Source organism: Crocodylus siamensis, chromosome 1, assembly GCF_052110815.1.
Source record: "Crocodylus siamensis isolate JL-2025a chromosome 1, ASM5211081v1, whole genome shotgun sequence".
Taxonomy (NCBI): domain Eukaryota; kingdom Metazoa; phylum Chordata; order Crocodylia; family Crocodylidae; genus Crocodylus; species Crocodylus siamensis.
The window spans coordinates 164,182,332-164,201,280 of NC_143395.1; the positions used below are offsets into that span (position 1 = coordinate 164,182,332).

The 18,949-nt window shown below is 48.1% G+C and overlaps 1 long non-coding RNA gene across 1 annotated transcript; it reads left to right on the top strand.

Moving 5' to 3' along the window:
- Positions 1 to 2,978: 2,978 nt before the first annotated feature.
- Positions 2,979 to 18,694, top strand: LOC149873590 (uncharacterized). Its single transcript, XR_016439866.1, has 4 exons — positions 2,979 to 4,254; positions 5,722 to 5,785; positions 9,929 to 10,082; positions 18,609 to 18,694. It is a non-coding gene; the product is annotated as an uncharacterized LOC149873590 (long non-coding RNA).
- Positions 18,695 to 18,949: the final 255 nt, after the last annotated feature.

The window sequence follows — 18,949 nt, forward strand, 5'->3', positions numbered from 1 at the left end:
CAGTAAATAAATGTGTAGCACTCTTACAGGACTTCTTCATTTTCTCCACATTGTCCCTAATTGTATGGAGAGTTGACTCACTGAGCCCTGTAGCACACCTAATTTCCTTTGTCTTCTCACCTCTTTCATAACTCTTCACAACTTCAAGTTTTTCTTCCAAAGTTATAGCTTTTCTTTTCCTCGGAGAGGCGAAAGCACTTGTAGAATCACTACTAGAAGCACTCATCTTGAACACAATGGTGGCACAGCCTGAATCCAGAATCCTGCTTGGGAACCCAAGCTGTGCATAACTCCATTTGACTCGCTCTGCACATCTCTGATATATACGTGAATGACGCGTGTCTCGGGGTATATTTTTCTGCTTGGGTGTTAATATTAATTCGTGTAAATGCAAGACTCAGGTAAGTTGAATACGCATAAAACAGGGTTCTACTGTATGTGAAACAGAAGTCTTAAGAAGGACTTAAGATGGCAACCTGCTTCATCATGTTAAGTGGTATATATTAACACAAAAAATCTGTTACTGAAGCGCTTGTTGCTTGTGAAATAGCAAAGCTTAAGAGAATGCTGGATCCTACAATGTTAATACCCTTGCACTAATTTTTAATTAAAAAAAAAAGTCTGAATTGCTTCAGTATTTGCAAAAAGATGCGTGCAACCTCAGTTAGTTGTCTACAGTAGATGTCATTCCTAGAAAGAATTTTGTTGGCTAATGCTGTTTTCCATTTTCAATGGCCATGTTTCCAATCTGAAAGAGTTTGCAATCAGATGGAAGCATTTTCATTAGAACAGCTGGTTGGTTGAGTGGCTGAACTTGAAGAGAGATGGTGGTAAAAACATGAACCTGGTATAATTGAAGACATGAGTTTCATGCAACACTTTCACAGTTGTTAACCACAGTAGGAAGAACGTTAAGTGCATTTAGTGATATGTAGGAGGCTATGGGCTGGGGTTAGATAATTCTGCCTTTGTATTGTCACTAGTATTAAAACTTGCAAAACATTTGCATTCTTTCAAATTGGACATGTTGTATAGCACTAGGAAAGAAGTAGTAGGAGTAAATGTCAATAGGTATTACACAGCTACCCCTCTGCAGAGGAAGGCACAGAGACATTGTTTCATCCATTGCAGTATTTATCTGAAGCATATCTGAAATAAGCAAAATGGATGGATGGTAGCACAAGGCATTTGATTCCTTTACACAGCGCACCACAGGAAACAGTTCAGTTTAGGTGTAATATTTTCAGAGATGGAAAAGAAAAGCCTGGGGACAGGTTCTACACACTGTTTAACCAATGCAGTAATGCTGACTGCAATGCATTAGAACCAGCAGAACAGTGAAATTTGGGCCTTGGACATTCTGTTCTCTAGCTTCTTTACATGCCTACACTACCAAAATTTGGCCAGCTGAAAATGTGTTAATAGCACTTCTCTGCATCTGTTCTAGTTTGAATTTATCATTCTTGAACATGGGTAACCAGAATTGTGTACAGTATTCCAGACAAAATCTTCCCAGTTCCTTTTACAATGACCCTAATGCTTCCTTACTTCTATTGGAAATACCTTACTATGCCATTCTAGGATTGCATTTCCCTTACTCATAGTTGCATCGGATTGGGAGATCATAATATTTTTGTGACAAACGAATATACCCAAGTTGTCCTCATCAGTTGTTCCCAATTGATGGGATCCTAGCTTCCAGCTGAACAGCTGGTTGGTTGGTCTGATTGTAGCCTGTTGCATCCTTCCAGTGTACCCATGAAGAGTCAAGACCTTTAACATGCTATGTTCACATTCAGATTCTGCCAGCAGGGATACTACAGCAAAATGTGAATGCTTGGGTCTCCCTGCAGAGACGGGTCTAGCATCCCTGGCTATTACCAATCCAGAAAGTTGTCCTAGATGGGGCTTCCCTTTAAATCGGGGCTTGTTAACCAGGGGTATGCAGACCCCTGGGAGTACTTGGGGAAGCCTTAGTGGGTATGCATGGGCAAGTGGGGATGGAGTGCTGCCACTCTCTGCCCCATGCCACCACTTCCCAGGAGCAGAGCTCTGGTGGGGCAAGGGGAGTAACACCCTTCTGCAGGCCATGCAGGCACTGCCCAGTTGGTCAGACTCTGGGGGGAGGAAGCTTGCATGCAGCGATGACCACTGCCATCCACCACCCCACGCTTCTGCTCCACATCCAGCTGCGTGCCACCCTGTCCCCCACTCCTCTGCATCCAGCCACTGGGTGTACACTTATTTTAAAAGGTTGAAAGCCCCTGCTTTAAATTGCTGCCACTTCAACAAGATGCTGCAACAAAGTAAAAATGCACAATGAGCAACTCTACTGACCATCCCTAGGAAGACAGGCAGCACTTTTAACCCATGCTAGTATGTTCTAAGTCAGTGGGAGACAACAATTTTGGCAGATATGCTATAAATCAGCCCCATAACCCAAGTGCCACTCCAATCCCCATCTGCTGTTCTGCTCCCTGCTGTTCTGCTTTCTTTTTCTTTCCCTGTGCTCAGCACACCATTTACTGCTTTGCTTTCTGATTCCTGCCTCTGCCCCTGTATTGCCTGCCCCTGATCTTCTGCATGCCATAATGAGGTTGCCTATGCCACTTGTGGCACCAATACCACAGGCTGGCCAATCCTGCTCTAACCAAGCTATACCAGCTAACAATAAACATAATTGTTATAGTTTAATGTTTGGTGGCAAAAGTAGCATAACCAAGATGAGCCTATTTCAGAGTGAAATAGCAATGAAAAGCAGCTCACAAACAATAGCAGGGTGTAATATAAAGCAACTCTCAATGAGATTTTCTATTATTGTGAAGTAGAACTTAAAAAAATGAAGAAACACATGGGCAAATGATTATATGGAGTCAAAGGGGAAAATACAATACATCAAGCTTGGAGAAAGGAGCTGTAGTATTCTAGTCAGAGAAGGCTAGATGTTAGAATGACCACTGTTTTCTTAAATTAAAAGACTCTTCATTTAGAAAAAATATGGTACAATATACTAACCCTCCTTCTCAGATGCTTCATGTATTACTACATCTATTCTAGGTGAGTTGTTAAGAAGAGCCTGGAATTTTTTTTTCCATAAAAGGATTTATCACCCTAATATTTTTAGATACAGATTTATATCCTTAAGTACTTATAGTGAGGAATGAATAAAGTTTTCTAAGTGGTAGCAAAAACATTATGAGAAATTATTTAAAAGCCCAGTTACTTTCCAGACTATGTGCAGTTATAAATACACACCCTCGCTGAACAGATTCACGAGGCAAATGAAAGAAATAAGTCTCATCTAGGGCAAGGGAAAGTCACTCAAAGGAGTCCTTATATTCATGTGTGATTAACAAACACTAGCACAGTCCCAGTCATAGATGTAGGTCTCTACAGCAGGTAAAAGGCTTTTCAAATTCCAGATTACAAGAATCCACAGATGCGAGTCACTGGAGGCACAACTGAGCCATTTTTAGGAACCAATCATTACATGCCAAGCAGCAGAAAAGGCTGTATCACACATCCTATACCAAAGCATTTGTGGGCATCTCTAAAGAACAAAGATTTTACTTCTTTATCATGGTACAAAAACAAATGACTCTCAGATGAAAGTAAACAATATTTAGCATTCCAGAACTGCTTCCCAATAATCAGATGATTACTGTCAATGCACTATCACACAGGTGGTGCCAACAGAAGACTGGAGATGAATAGTAAGAAATATGAACACATGCCAACCCCAATCACATGGGCAAATGATTATATGGAGTCAAAGGGGAAAATACAGTAAATCCCAGTGATTAAATGAAACTGAAGCATTTTGTTCAAAGCTAAGGCTTTACAGCACTGGTCCTCAACCCTTTTAACCTCAAGGCACCCCTCCATAACTTTTCTGAATTTTAAGGCACTCCAGCTGAGAGTGACTCAGCCCCAACCTGCATCAGAAGAGGCAGAGAGGTGCCTTGAGGCTAAAAAGATTAAGAACCACTGATCTAGCTGGTGCTAGGTAAAGGCAGCAATGGTAGGACCTGACTCTGCTGTGCTCTTTCCAGTGCTGCTCCCTCCCTGCCTGTCTGTACTTGAGGGGGCAACAGGAGCCCCTGCTGCTAAAGCTGCTCCTGCAGATGCCAGCAACCATCCCTGCAACCCACCCTGTGTTGGCTGGTGCCAGGAGTGCAGGAGGAGCAGATGGGATGAGCCAGGCTGTAAAGTGTGGCTCCAACCCCTTGTCTGTTTGCAACAAAGAACATTGCGGTAAGCATGGACATAGTTAATACAGGGGCTGCCAAGAGGTAGGCAGCAGCATCAGTTCCCAAAGGAGCAGTTGCAGGTCCTGCCAAGTAACAGAGGCAGGCACAGGGTGCTAAACCGGAGGGGAGTGGGGAGAGTTTTTACCTCCTTGGACAACCTTAATGGGATCTTTCAACTAAGGAACCAGGCACAAATCCCTGGTTTAAAGTAAGAAGGACCTAAAGCTGCAAGGCCCTGCAATGTGAGCTACATTCAGATGTGTATGCACTGAAGCAGTATGTGATCCAGCAGTTTCCTATTCATGAGGAGTTAATATCTTCGCACCTTGCCTGGCAACCTCTTTAGTGTACCAGCCTAGAATTTCTCCATCTCAACACTACATGCCCTAATGCCACCTAGAGTAACAATTCCCAAAACAATTGGATTGGTATCAGCCCAAAAAAAATATTTATTGGTGCACCCCTATTTTATTCTAATTGTTCTTCTTTCTTTAAAAAAAAAAAAAGATCATTCATTCTGTTTTGTGAAACAGGAAACATGTCTCTTCAGTAAGCAGTATCATAGCAAATGGTTGCTACTTCTCTGCTGTCTTATTTTGACAGCTTATTAAATATGATGAGCAATAGTCCTAGCTGACTAACTTTTAAATCTTCAACTTTAACGTATCATTTTCCTTCTTGATTAATGTTTGATGTAATTGAATTAAAATCACTTCTCTGTATGAAGATCAGTCCATGCTGTACAAGATGCTGAGTTATAGAACTAGTGCAGAATCATTTATCTTTGAAAATCATTGATATACTGTATATATGAATGTTTTTAATGCGGTCCACCTCTGTTAGGGCCAAAGCCCTCTCAGTTTAAGCCTTAATAATTGGTATTAATGCTAGTCTCTTGGTTGGTGGGATACTATTGTATTTTGCTAAGGAAGTTGGAGTCATCAAACTGCTTTAAGCAGGACTTTCTCCTTCCATCTTGATTTAGTTTATTTTGTGCAGTCTTCTTATAATTCTGCAAAGAATAAAGTTAAAATCCATAACGCAAAGTTAGCCTTTGCACAAGAGGTTTTTGCATCCACATTATGAAGGACTTGGTAGGCATATTTGAAGAATTTACATTAGAAGCTTTTTAAATATTTGAAAACTCTGTATCCATATGATTCAGTGTGAGCCTACTTAATAGCTATGTCTATGAAGAGCTTTCCAACTAAAGACGTAATCAAAGATGCAAAGTCTTAGGGCGCTAAGCTGTAATAACTAAACCTGGAGCTCTCTTCTAGACACATCTGTGTCAGTTTTTATTTAAATGTATTGCTTTCATTTACCAAGTCAGGGGCACTTTAGTCTTAATTTCTTCTGAAAAAAAATCAAAGGAGAGGTTCTTTGAGGTTTTTTTGCTGGTGTATGTGTATGCGTATCTGATCTCATAATGAATAAATCAGAATACTAGATTCTTTTCTCTCTTCTGCAGAAAAAGATGGCAAAGCCTTTCACGCAACATATGAAGAAAAACTCAAACTGGTGGCCCAGCACAAGTAAGACCTTACAATCCTGACATTTGCACTGAAGTTGGATTCCTTGATGTGCTGGGGAATGATAAGGCTATGATAGATGTTACACTTTACAACCTGATATTGTGTTACAACCTGTAACATGATACACGTGCATGGGGTCAAATCTCATTTAGGGGCCCACTCACCAGGTGATAACTAAAGTGCGATAGACGTTGTCCCGGGACGCAAGAATACTCACTGGCAGCTAGGAAAACAGCACATGGTGGGCGGAACACAGAACCCGCGCAGCTCATCAGCTGCCTGTTTATACAGCTGAAGCCGGCCGGCTCAGATAAAAATGGCGGCGCACACTGCAGAGCTGGCGGGAGGAGGGAGAGTGCTGCTGCTGAGGTCCCCGCAGCAGAGACGAGCGGAGGCACAGGGCCCAGAGAACAGGAACGGCTGGGACAGAAGTGAGGAGGGAGAGGAACATTTCGGCGACACTGCGGAGCCAGCGGCAGGAGGACGCCTGGATCGCCGCAGAGGGACGGCAGAAGGCACTCTGGGAGAGATCCAACTTGAGGGAGAGGGACGGCGAGGAGTCCAGGGAGAATTGCCACTGGAGGGAACGTTGCCGCTGGATTGGGAGGTGCCTTAGAGTAGGCAGGGAACTGGGTGCCTAAGGGGATGAGGCATCCAGTGTCCTGGTGAAGTGCGGTGGGGTAGTTAAAGAGGCAGTATGCCCGGTTTTGTGTTTGGGGCTTCCTTTTTCTTTCTTGTTGATTTTGGTTCTACCCCAGGCCCCGAGGGGTATAGGAGGGTAGCCGACCCGCACTGTGGGCCAGATAGTGTCGGGAGGGTCCCAGGAGCAAGACACTGACCAGCTTGTTGCCGCTACACAGGAGGCATGAGGCCGGGGTGTAGGGGTGGCGGAGCCCCGAGAATAACTGCCAGGAGGAAACTTAGGGCCAACGAGCACGCCCCATGAACAGCCCCGGACACTGAGGTCATTAAGTTGTGGCAGGTGAGCACGGGGTCAAGGATTCAGGCAGAAGTCACCAGCTCAGGCAGAGGCATGAGCCCAAGAGGTGCGTAACATCCATCACCCGAGCAAGAGAGGCACAAGAGCAGCTAATTGAGTCCCGGGGGCGACAGACATAGTTTAGCTGAACCAGGTTCTGTGAGTGGTTTTGTAATGTCTGTTATGTTTTTTAGGGTCTGTCATCGTGAAAGTGACATGGTTTTTCCAACAAGTGTAGCTCCAGAGCCTGTAATTTCTTATCTCCACGCTTCCTTGTGGTTAGGTGTGAGTGAGGTTGAATAGATAAAGCAGGTTTTCTTGCTGGAAGTGCAAAGTACTCAAATATCACCTTAGTATTTGCCAACTTGAAAATTCAAGTAGCCACTTGAGCTAGGAAGTTTCAGTAGTGGGATCCTGGACTGCCCTGCAGCTAAAATGGCTGAGACACAGGTGCGAGTTGGAGCTGAGACAGGGCACGCTAAGTGCAGGGCTCAGACACGGGTGTGAAATGGAGCTGGTGTTTACCAGCACTGAAAGTAGCCCCTTGACGTGCACAATAGTGGGATAGACAATGCAGTGTTCTAGGAGGTTTCCCCCTCATCCTTCAAGCAATCACCATTGGAGTGGGAATGGGGTGGGAGGGTGGGGATTGGTATGCTTCAAGCCCAAGCTTAAGCTGGAGTGTGATGTGTATTGAAACTGCTAGTTCTCTGCCAGGAATCATGGCAAGTTCTGCAAACTCAGATCCTCCAAATAAAGATGATTCTGTTGCTACCAACACTGAAAATTCAAGTAGGTATACAGATAGAATTCAAGACTGTCATGGGAGGGGCAATAAAAAGTCAGACTCCACGTTAAGTGCAGTGAAGGAAGTGTTAAAGTAAGAAAAAGAAAAAGCTTTTAACTTTGTTAAAAAAAATCCCTTATGTTGTAGCAAAAGACTGTGTTTTCTTTTTTCTTTGGAGGGGTAAACATGATGTAGGTTACTGGAAGCATTAGTACTCCTAATGAAGGAATTTTGTCTTAATATGAGTCTTGTGTAATGTGAAGGATTGATATTTTGAAAGGAAGAAAAGTATACAGGCTGTCTGTATAATTACTCTCTATTGTGTTTTAGTCTCAATCTGTAACCCGGGTGGTACTCCAAGATGTACCCCATCTCCAATTGAAGGGAGCTGAGTAGGTGCATGAGCGCTGTCGGAGGTGCAGGGCCCCTCCTTCCCCTATAGAGCAGAGCCAGATCACCAGTGGGGACTTAACCATATAGCTTTTAATGAAAGAAACAGTGGTGGGAACATAACATATATAAACCAAGGGGTAAAGGGGACACTGCAGTGCCCCAAGGGGATGGGATTCAATAAAGGTTAGGTATTCACATTTGTAGACATATTCATCCAGTTAACACAAGACAGGTTTGAGAAAGCATAAAATGCAAACAACACAACAAATAGGGCACAGGAACCTGGAGGGGGGAGGAAAAAGGAAAACACAATGATCCCTCCACTCCAGCAATAATTTCTCCCCCTGTCACTTGACTCACCCCTGCTTGACCCAGCCAGGACTTGAATTCAGATCTCCTACATGGCAGGCAGAAACTCTACCATACAACCACCACTGCTGGGACTGGTCTAGGCTGCTAGGGCTTCTGGCCTTCCCGGAGCCCCTACCTCATGTCGAGCTGCCCTGCCTCTTGCTGGAGAAGTTGGAAGTAGAGCTGGAAACCTCTCGGATCACTGTTCAACTTCTAGCTGGAGCCAAGAACCTCTCCTGCTGGCTGCAGCCTCTCCCTGGGGATCCTGGGATCCAGCAAGGAGCCTCTCCAGCCGGACACACGCCACGCTGCTGAGAGTTCCACCGCTGCCTGTGGGTCCCACTCCTTCAGCTTCTTCTAGGGCAACTGCTCCCTCCCCACTGGCCCAGCTCTTGCCAGCTCTTTGAAACTCCTTCCTTGTGGTCCCTCACTGGCTGGCTTCTCTGAGTCAGCTGCTTTGTCCTTTTATCCCCCTCCAAGTGACCTGAGGAGCCAATCGGGGGACATGGATGGTGTCTCCAGGCCTGATTGGTGAGGAAAGGGAATCCCAAGCCCTCCAATAATTTTTTACCCTTTCAAAACCCCTAGGTCAAATCATTACCAGCTAGCCCATCACAATTCAATGAATAGCAGCAACATGCACTCCCAGAAGTGCAAAATACAAAGGATTTCAAAGCATTTTGTAGACAGAATTAAGCCTCAAAATGAGCTTCTGAGTAACATTGAGCTTTACTCCGTATAGCTGCATTTGCCTATAAAATACAGCAATACCACACAGTTATTTAGGACAGGAAACCAAGGAAGAGAATTCCCACTTGAAACTGAAAGAAATTTAATGGAAGTATGATATAATTAACTAACTCATGGTAATGTTAGATTGATGTTATAGCTATGGTATTCTAGGAATCATGCAAGAGGCAATGTCTTTTATTGGCTGTGGTCACCTGTCTGCTAGGGCTAAGAACCAGCAGACTCACTTCACAAGTAAGACAGAGCACCCTGAGAGGGATGTGAGCTGTGTGAGCTGGGCTGGCTCTTCCGGGAAGCTTCAAAGCCTGAGCAGTTTTCACTTCCGCTCTTAGAGGGAAATGCCCCATGTGGGACCAGCTCCGAGACGGGTGCTGGGCAGGGTGGCAGCACCAAGGAGCTTTATGCAAGGGTCTCCAGGACTTTGGAGCCGGGTCCCAGGACAGACCCTCCAAGCCACCTGCAGTAATACCAACTCTCGTGAAACAATTACGAGACTCCTGGTTTCCAAGTCAATTCATTCTAACTCATGATCTCCCAATAGAGAGATCAAATCTCAGGATTTTTTCTTCTGGCACATGTACAGCAGCTCTGTGGAGGTAAGTCTGTGGAGGGGAAGGGGTGGGGGGGCAGAATGAGGCCCCCCACAGTGAGGGAGGGAGTGGGGCTGGGGTGAATGGGAGGCCAGAGTGAGTCATGGGATGGAGCTGACACTGCCTGAGCAGATGTCCAGTAACATGCCTTGTCTCTGTCTGTGCCTTCTGCTGCCTCTATTTTCTGGTGCACACAGGATCCCAGGGTATCTGTCTCTGATCTCTCTGAAGCTGCACTCCCTGGATAACACTCTGCCTTGCCATAACCTGCACCTGTAACCTTCACCTTACAGACTCCACAGCAAACAGATAACTGCTCTTGTAACCATCCACAAAAGACTGTAACCCTTCCCAAGGACCTTAGAGCCAAAGGACCCTGTTCATTCACAGAGTGGCCAATTGTTGACACTGGATTTTAGGAACACAGCCTTTATACCTTTGTTCCAGGTAAGCACAACCCTCAGACTGACCATGACACCTGCCAGTTGATAATAGGTGAGTTTATTGATACAGAGTGATAACAAAAAAGCAACAATACAAACAATCAAACAATTCTATATCTACCAATCCTAGGGCTGTCATAAGGGTACAAGACAGGCATCAGGGGTTAAGTGGATTTCTAAAGAGCTTGGGAGACACACACAGCTTCTCATGGCCCTGAAAGCAGACAGGCTGTCTAGCACAAGAAAGCCAATGGATGGACACAGCCTGAGAATTGAGGGGGGCACGCCATAACATGACATCACAGCCTTCATGGCAGATAGGTTGCCTAATACAAGAATACACAGCCACATCTCCCCACACCTTCACAAATAACATCCCACACACACACTTCCAAAATAGCATCTCATGATTTAGATTACAAATCTCTTGATTTTTAAGAGTTTGTCTCATGATTTTTGACAGGGTGGGGTTTGCATTACTGCGCCTGGAAAATTAAAAATCTCACCCCAGCCCCTGGGGAAGCTCTCTCACCCCTTCCACGCTCCGTCTGGCTGGGCCTGAGGGAAAGTCCTCCTCACTCAACAGATGGTTTTCTAATTAATATTCCTGTTCATGTTGCTCGTTTCTAGGGTTACCATATTTTCAGTATCAAAAAAGAGGACACCTGTAGGGGGAAGGGAGGGGAAGGGAGAGGAGGAGGAGGAAGGGGTAAATGATTGGGGGGGGCAATGATATGCCTATGCCTGCATCTGCCCCTAACTCCTAAGCCACCACAGCCCCCACAGCCCAGCCAGTGCCCCTCACTCCCAACCTGCAGCCCCCCCAGCCCTGCTGGCCACACAGTTCACACACAAGTGCACACACTCTCTGTGTCTCTCTCTCACCTACAAGCAGCTTGCCAGGGCCGGCGCACAGAGCACATGATCTCCCAACAGTCAATCACCTTGCCCCTCTCCTCCCAGCCCCAAGCAGCCAAGCTGGAAGTGCCCAGGAAAGCACAGGCAAAACAAAAACCCAGACATTTGGTCACATTTTAAAAACCCTCCAGGACAGGAGGACTGGGGGCCAAAAAAGAGGACATGTCTGAGAAAACCCAGACAATGGTAACTAGGGGTGCACCAATAGAAATTTTTTTGACCAGTACCAATGGCTGATTTTTAACAAGCCATATTGGCTGATACCAATCCGACTGCCAATATGCAGCCCAGCAACTTAGAGAGTAGTGTCCAGCTGGTAAGTCTGTTGTGGTGGAAGGGGTGGGGGAGGGAGGGCGACGTTGCAGGGGCAGATCAAGGCCCCCTGCAGCAAGGGAGGGAATGGGGCTGGGGCTGGGACTAGGGCAGTGGCAGGCACTGCACAGCCGGGGAGGGGCACAGGATGGAGCTGCAAGCAGCTTGTCCGGGGAGCACGGGAAGTGGGAAGTAGCTCCTGCCCCTACACATACCCCAGGAGGGCATGGGGGGTGTACTCCCAGATCTGCACGTGGGGTGAGGGCAAGCTGCCACTGCAGGCTGGGGCTAGGGACAGCACTGGACTCTTCCCAGTGAGGGGCTGGACCAGGCTGTGCTCAGGGCAGTGGCAGCAGCACTGGGAGGGAGCTATGGGGAGGCTGCAGCCTCCCCAGAATTCACAGTAGCCCCTCCTAACCACCCCTTCCAGTGCTGCCACTGCTTGCCCCAAGCTCAGCCCCAGCCCAGCCCGCCTGCTGGGAAGAGCCTGGCGCAACCCCAACCCACAGCAGCAACCCACTGTCACTTCACACACAGATCCAGTGCCACATGCCCACCATACCCTCATGGGGTGTGTGCAGCAGTGGAAGCTGCCCCCCTGTCTATGCTCCCCAGATAAGTTGACCCAGCTGTGCAGCGCCTATCCCTGCCCCAGTCCCACTCTCTCCCTCAGTATGGGGGGCTCGAACTGCCCCCCCCAACAGACTTACCAGCCCGACGCTGCTCTCCACGCTGCTGGGCTGCACTCCTGGCTGCCTGCATGCTGCGCTGCACTTGCGCACATGCACGGAACATTTATCAGTGACATTTTCAGCCACATCAGCCAAAAAAATCTGATTGCTGATACTGTCAATTTTCCATATATTGGTGCTGATTCAATATAGGACTGATGCATCGGTGCACCTCTAATGGCAGCCCTACTCAATTCCATATGTCTTTCATGCCTTCTATGATCAGATCACCAAATCATTAGATGCAGGGGTAGCAATGAACATAGTCTTCCTGGACTTTTGGAAGGCCTTCGACACTGTCTCTGACCCCGTTCTCATTAAGAAACTGGGGGACTGTGGTGTTGACACCCGCACAGTCAATTGGGTTGCCAACTGGCTGGAGGGCCACACCCAGAGAGTGGCGGTGGATGGGTCATTTTCGACCTGGAGGGATGTGAGCAGTGGGGTTCCACATGGCTCGGTCCTTGGGCCCACACTGTTCAACATCTTCATCAGTGACTTGGACAAGGGGGTAAAAACACCCTGTTCAAATTTGCTGATGACACTAAGATGTGGGGGGATGTGGGCATGCTAAAAGGAAGGAATAGGCTACATTGGACCTAGAGAGGTTACAGGGGTGGGCGGATGAGAATAGGATGGGATTCAACACTGACAAGTGCAAGGTGACTGTAGCAGGACACTAAGGTGCCTGCTACTGACAGCAGTAATATAGGCTCAGCTGCCAGTCACCAGGGCAGCCAAGGTGCGGGTTGCTGGGGCAACCAGTCTGGTCAGCTGACCAGAAGGGGGCAGGGCCTGGCCTATATAACAACAGCCAGGCTGAGGCCGGAGGTCAGTTCCCCCTCTGGCTGCTGAGGAAGTAGGAGCTTGGTGGAAGCGGGTAGAAGAAAGAAGCCTGGTGGCCTGAGCAGTTTCTGTTGGGAGTAGACCGGGTGGAGGAAGCCCCGGTGGGGATTTTTGGGAGGAGAAACTCCTTGATGGTTTAGAGTTTATGTTTAGCGAGGTGGCTTAGTTCTTGAGTTATAGCCGGTTGGCTTACGATATTGTTTTGTTGTTTGTTGTTAAGACCGGAGGACTGGGTGAGGCTATAAGGGGTGGAGGAGGCCTCATAGGAGCTCCCCAGTAGCATGGGAGGTTCCTGGTGCCCTGGGAGGGCACAGCAATCTGGTGCCAGAGAAGGCACAGCAGTTTGGCGCTGGAGAGTGGCGCTGCATTTCAGGCTGTCCCGACCCTGGCCCCAGTGGGACAGTATCGGGAGGAGCCCAATGTGGGCGCAGGTGAAAGGCCCAGTGGGGCACAAGACCCAGATAAAGGGGTCTGGGGGCCAGGTAAGGCTGAGGCTGCCTGAGCCCCAATTGAGAAAACCCCCAGTGGGGCGTAGGGCCCAGAAGGAGGGTCTGGGAGCCAGGTGAGGCTGAGGCCACCTGAGCCCCAATTCTGGGAAGCCCGAGTTGGGCGTAGGATCCGAAAAGGGGTCCGGGGGCCAGGCATGGCTACGGCCACCTGAGCCCCGACTGCGGGAATCACATGGAGATAGGCCCCAGTGTGGGCAGGCGTGAGCGCAAGAGAGCGCGTGAGCATGGAGAGACAGGCCCCACTGGGGCACTGTCTGTGCGGGAGAAGCCCCAGGAGGGGGCGCGTACATTGCGAGGCCCTGGAAAGGAGCCCTAGGAGCGGGCATCTAGGGACATGAAGGCCCGGTGAGGGCAAGCACATAGAGGGAAGCCCAGGAGAGGGCAAGAGCGTAGAGAAGGGCCCAGTGGGGCCATTAGGCAAAGGCAGGCCAGGAGAGCGTCCGTGAGGGCGTGGGCCTTAGGAACAGACTCAACAACGTCCAGAATATCTGAAAGGCTTTGGGCATGGTATTAGGAGTGGTAGGAGCCACGCATAGCCGATAAGGCAGAGTGCACCTAATCAATCTAGGGAAACAAGGGCCAGAATAAATACTAGCACCATGTCCAAGGGGACAGAAGGCAGCCTCCCTTATAAACTATTGAACAATCAAAGACGTGGCGGGCGAGAACGAGGGTGCTTGATGGACAACTTGGCATGGTAGGGGCGCCAGGAGAGATCACGGTCGCTCCAGGGTCCCCGCCCTGTGACAGTGATGCACCTGGGGAGGAAAAACCAGCACCATACCTACAAGCTGGGGGACTTCCTTCTCATCAGTGCAGAGGCAGAAAAGGATCTTGGAGTCATCACTGATGCCAAGATGAACATGGGCCGGCAGTGTGGGGATGTAGTCAGGAAGGCCAACCGCACCTTGTCATGCATCCACAGATGCATCTCAAGCAGGTCCAAGGAGGTGATCCTCCCCCTCTGTGCGGCACTGGTCAGGCCACAGCTGGAGTACTGCGTCTAGTTCTGGGCACTGCACTTCAGGAGGGATGTGGACAGCATGGAGAGGGTTCAGAGGAGGGCCACCGCATGATCAGGGCAGGGCCTTTTGAGGAGAGGCTACAGGACCTGAACCTGTTCAGCCTCCACAAGAGAAGGCTGAGGGGGAGCTAGTGGCCTGTTACAAACTAGTCAGGGGGGACCAGCAGGCATTGGGGGAGTCTCTGTTTCCCCCGAGCACTGCCAGGAGTGACCAGGAATAATGGTCACAAGCTGGCAGAGGGTAGATTTAGGCTAGATATCAGGAGGCGCTACTTCACGGCCAGGGCGGCTAGGATCTGGAACCAACTTCCAAGAGAAGTGGTGCTGGCTCCTACCCCGGCGGTCTTTAAGAGGAGGCTGGATGTACACCTTGCTGGGGTCATTTGAGCCCAATACTCTTTCCTGCTATGGCAGGAGGTTGGACTCAATGATCTACTCAGGTCCCTTCCGACCCTAGAAACTATGAAACTAGGGTGTGAGGAATGTGGTGGGTGAGGTGTGTGACTAACAGCCAGGGCAGGAGCCAAGCACCAAGCTGGGTATTGGGGTCCAGGAGGGTGGCTGGGGGCTGGGAGCTCACACTGGAGCCCTGGAAGCCCCTGGCCTTGCTCAGACCCTCCAGTCCTTGCCAGCAGCCTGTCCAACCTTCAATGCAACCCCCTGAGACCCTGAAGCATTTTTTCAGCTAAGGTACAGTGAAGAGCTGGCTGAGATTTTATGGTCCTATGTGTTATGTATGCCCTGTTAAATTTACCCTTATGCTAACCTGCTATAATTTTACCTTTATGATAACTAGAAATACAGGCTGCTATACCCAAAATAAAGAATGCCCACACAGCCTTTCAATTTCACAAGCAAAAGGATACACACTGGAAGGCTAGCACTTGGGAAAAATTAGTCAGCAATCAACTTGGTAATTGCTACCATTGGGAAGTCAAGTAGCCCCTTAACCAAAAACAGTGGTGGGATGGCCATTTCCATCTGTTGTTGCTTGGTTGCTCTCATGTTAGCAAGAATCAGCCAGGGCCCCTCACAGCCTTAATTGTATCAACAACAAAAGACTCTGAGCTAGCAGTCAGACAAACCACTGCTGTCTTCTCAGAGACCTGGTGCCTGTGACGTACTGAAAGGGCCAGTTCTCTGCCTGAAATCATTGCAAGGTCTGCAAATATAGATCCCTCAAATGAAAAGTGTTCTGGAACAAATGCTTCCTTGATTCAGAGTACCTTCCCACAGCCTTTGAGTGCATTGCACTATCGTATAGCTGCCTTGTTTTGCTGCCTGGAAAAAATACTTCATTGTAGCCCCATATATCCACATTGCACCCCAGAGAATGCCATAGCTGTGTCCTATACAGTGGCTAATATATCCCCCACCTCCAATGCTAAGCCCCTCAACCGCTCTCCTGCCCCCTTCCCCCATACAGAGAAGAAACAAGGCTCAGAATAGCAAGCAAATACATTTTATTCTTTACAGAGAAGAAAGCTTTAATTTACTTTATATAATATATATAGTTTTAATTACAGCTAAATTAAAGCTAAGCTATTGAGGCTAGCTATTTAAATATTAAATATTTAACATTTTAATATTTATTCTATTTAAGCTTTTGGAGTATTAAATTAAAACTATGTAATTAAAGCTAAATTAAAATTAAATAGATATATTTTCCATCTAGAACAGTGCCACTTGATGATTGAGAATTCAAACTACGTGAATCTACTCTATAAAAAAAATCATGGCATGTAAGCACCCTCCAATAGCACTATGAGGTACATAACTTAATACTCAAGACCAAATGAACGTGTAACTACCTCATCTAAATAAGCATGCATGTAAATCGGATGCAGTTAAATCCACATTTAAATAAATCACTTGCACATGTATCAAGGCCTGTAGAAGGTAAAACATTTGTCATTTGTATTGATCTTTACTTCAAGTACTGGGAGAAATGCAGTTGGAGTCCTTTTGATTCAGTTGTAACCAAACAAATACATTTGCTTGTCAAAAAGAGAGACAAGGAAAGAAAGTTCTCTGCGTAAGTATGTCATCTGTAACTATACATCTAGAAGACTAAAACAGTGGTGTTTGGAATTGAAACTCAGGAAAATGCTGCCTCCTTCATCTTTTCCTGAAACATGATGAAATTTTGGGGCTTTGATTAATCAAAATAGATATGCAAAAGAGGTCTTTATTTAAAGATGTAGTGTGTGCCAGTTTTCTCCTAAAAATGATGTTGTACCATTTGCACTTAAGACTGCCCAGCAGAGGCTGTGCCCCTCACTGCAATGTGCAGCACTGGCCAGAACCATGCCCCACTGGTGCCTGAACCAGGCATGAGAGCCCTGACGCCCCCCCGCCTGCTGCTGCTGCCAGCGCCTGCTGGGATTGCGCACCAATGGGGGGGGAGCATTGTCCCCCATGGTACGCAATCCCATCCTCCTTCACACACGCGTGCTGCTCACCAAAGCTCCACACCGCTGCTGCTCCCCTGGGTACGGGCTCTGTGTTGCAGCTAGCCCCAGCCCCATGCTCTGTGCCCCCACGCAGCTGCATCCCCACCCCCACCCCCACCACTTCCTTACCTGCTGCCCAGAATGAACCAGAAGCCTGGGAAGCGGAGCATAGACAGGGGAGAAAAAAATTTTTTGGGGGTGCTGAGTGTGTGCGCACATTGCGCGTCCCCCCCAGCAGGTAAGTGTGGGGGAAGGGGCAGGGGGAGGGCAAAAGGCCATGGCGGGTGCAGATCAAGGCCCCAGTGGAGAGGGATTGAGTGGTGCAGAGGCAGGAGCAGGAGGTGGGATGAACAGGGCCATGGCTGGGCTGGGTGGTAGGACAATCGGAGCCCACATGCCTCATCCAGGGATGTGGTCGGGGGGGGATTCCTGATGCTGTATGCACCCTGGGGGCACACACTTCTGGATCTGTGCATGGGCTGGCAGTGGCTGCTGCTGCATACCAGGCTCTGTGCACTGCTGCCTCGAGCCATGTGACATCATATGTATCCTGCCACTGGGCGAGCAGGGGTGCAGCACAGCCCAGCAGCAACATGCATGTGGTATCGTGCCGCTCCTGGGGCAGTTGCAGCAGCACACAGAGTCCAGCACACAGCAGTAGCCACCTCCACCCCACGCACAGCCCACAGGGCCTCCACTGGGGTGTACCCAGTGGTGGGATCTCCCCCGTGCCCCTGGATGAGCCACCTGGGCTCTGATTATCCCACCACCTAGCACGGCCAGGACCCTTGCCTCTGCCTCTGCTTCACTCCCTTCCTCACTGCAGGGGCCTCAATCTGCCCCCCAGCCCCTTCCCCTTCACAGAATCAACTGGTACTTGCCTGCTATACTGGGCAGCCAGTCATCCACATGCCAGGCTGCAATCCTGGGTGTGTGCTCATCCCTCCCCACCTCTGCTGCATGGGCTGCTCCATGTTTGGGGGGGCTGAACCCCATTAGTACTGGTCTTCTGCCACCTGTGCCGAGGGCTGCAGCAGCACCCCTCCCAGAAGCTGTGTGCTGGCTTGGCTGGGACCTTCTGCCTGCCTGCACAAGGGTGGGAGCCAGGCACAACAGGGTATGTTGGAGGTGTGTGTATACATGGGCGCCTCACTCTCACCCTCATGGACAGAAGGGCTGGGTAGGGCAAAATTTGTTGGTGGGTGCCACGGGCCAAATAAAAATGCTTGGTGGGCCAGATCCAGCCCACGGACCATATTTTGCTCAAGTAGTTCTCACAAGTCCACAATCCTTCAGGCTGAACTAGAAAGTAATTCTCATCTTACAAATTTTCAGCAGGCAGTGAATGTATACCCAGTACCACCTTGTTCAGCTAATATATTGAGTAGGAGCTGTGCAATACCTTCTAAGCACATTATCTCTTGACAGAAACTATTAGAAAGTGATTCTCAAATTATAATCCTAAATTCATACTTGGTAAATCATAGTTCTGCAAACCCTTGCTGGTGTTCTACTCCACATTTTTAATGTGCCTGAGAATTGTTGGAATGGAAGGTATAAGCATGCTAAATACTGAAAGATATCACAAATCAAAGGGCGTTCTTACCATGTGCTCGCTGCACCAACATATATCTGTGCAGCTATAACTTTTGACCTGGACCAGAACATATAATGGTACAAGTAACTTGATCTAAGATTGTAAAGATGCTGAAATGTCTTACTGAATGGATGAAACAGGGAAGAAGAGGAAGAAGGAAGATGCCATGAAGAGGAAGAGCGAGAGCATTTACAAAAGAAAGAAGAGAGATGTAAGAAAGAGGAGGAAGAAAGATTGAGATAGGAAGAAGAGGCAGATAGAGGAAGAGGGGCTCTGGATGGAACAGCAGAAGTGAGTAGTTGGTATAGATAAGGTTATTAAGAAAACAACACTAACCTATACTCAAGGAAAGTTGCCTTTTCAGTTTGTGCTCCAGAACAGCTTTAGCATTATGGGAAGCCAAAAGTGTTGGGCACAAGCATCCAAAGTGCAAGTAAAGTATGACCTAAAGAGTTTTACAATGCCATTTCTAGATGCCCAG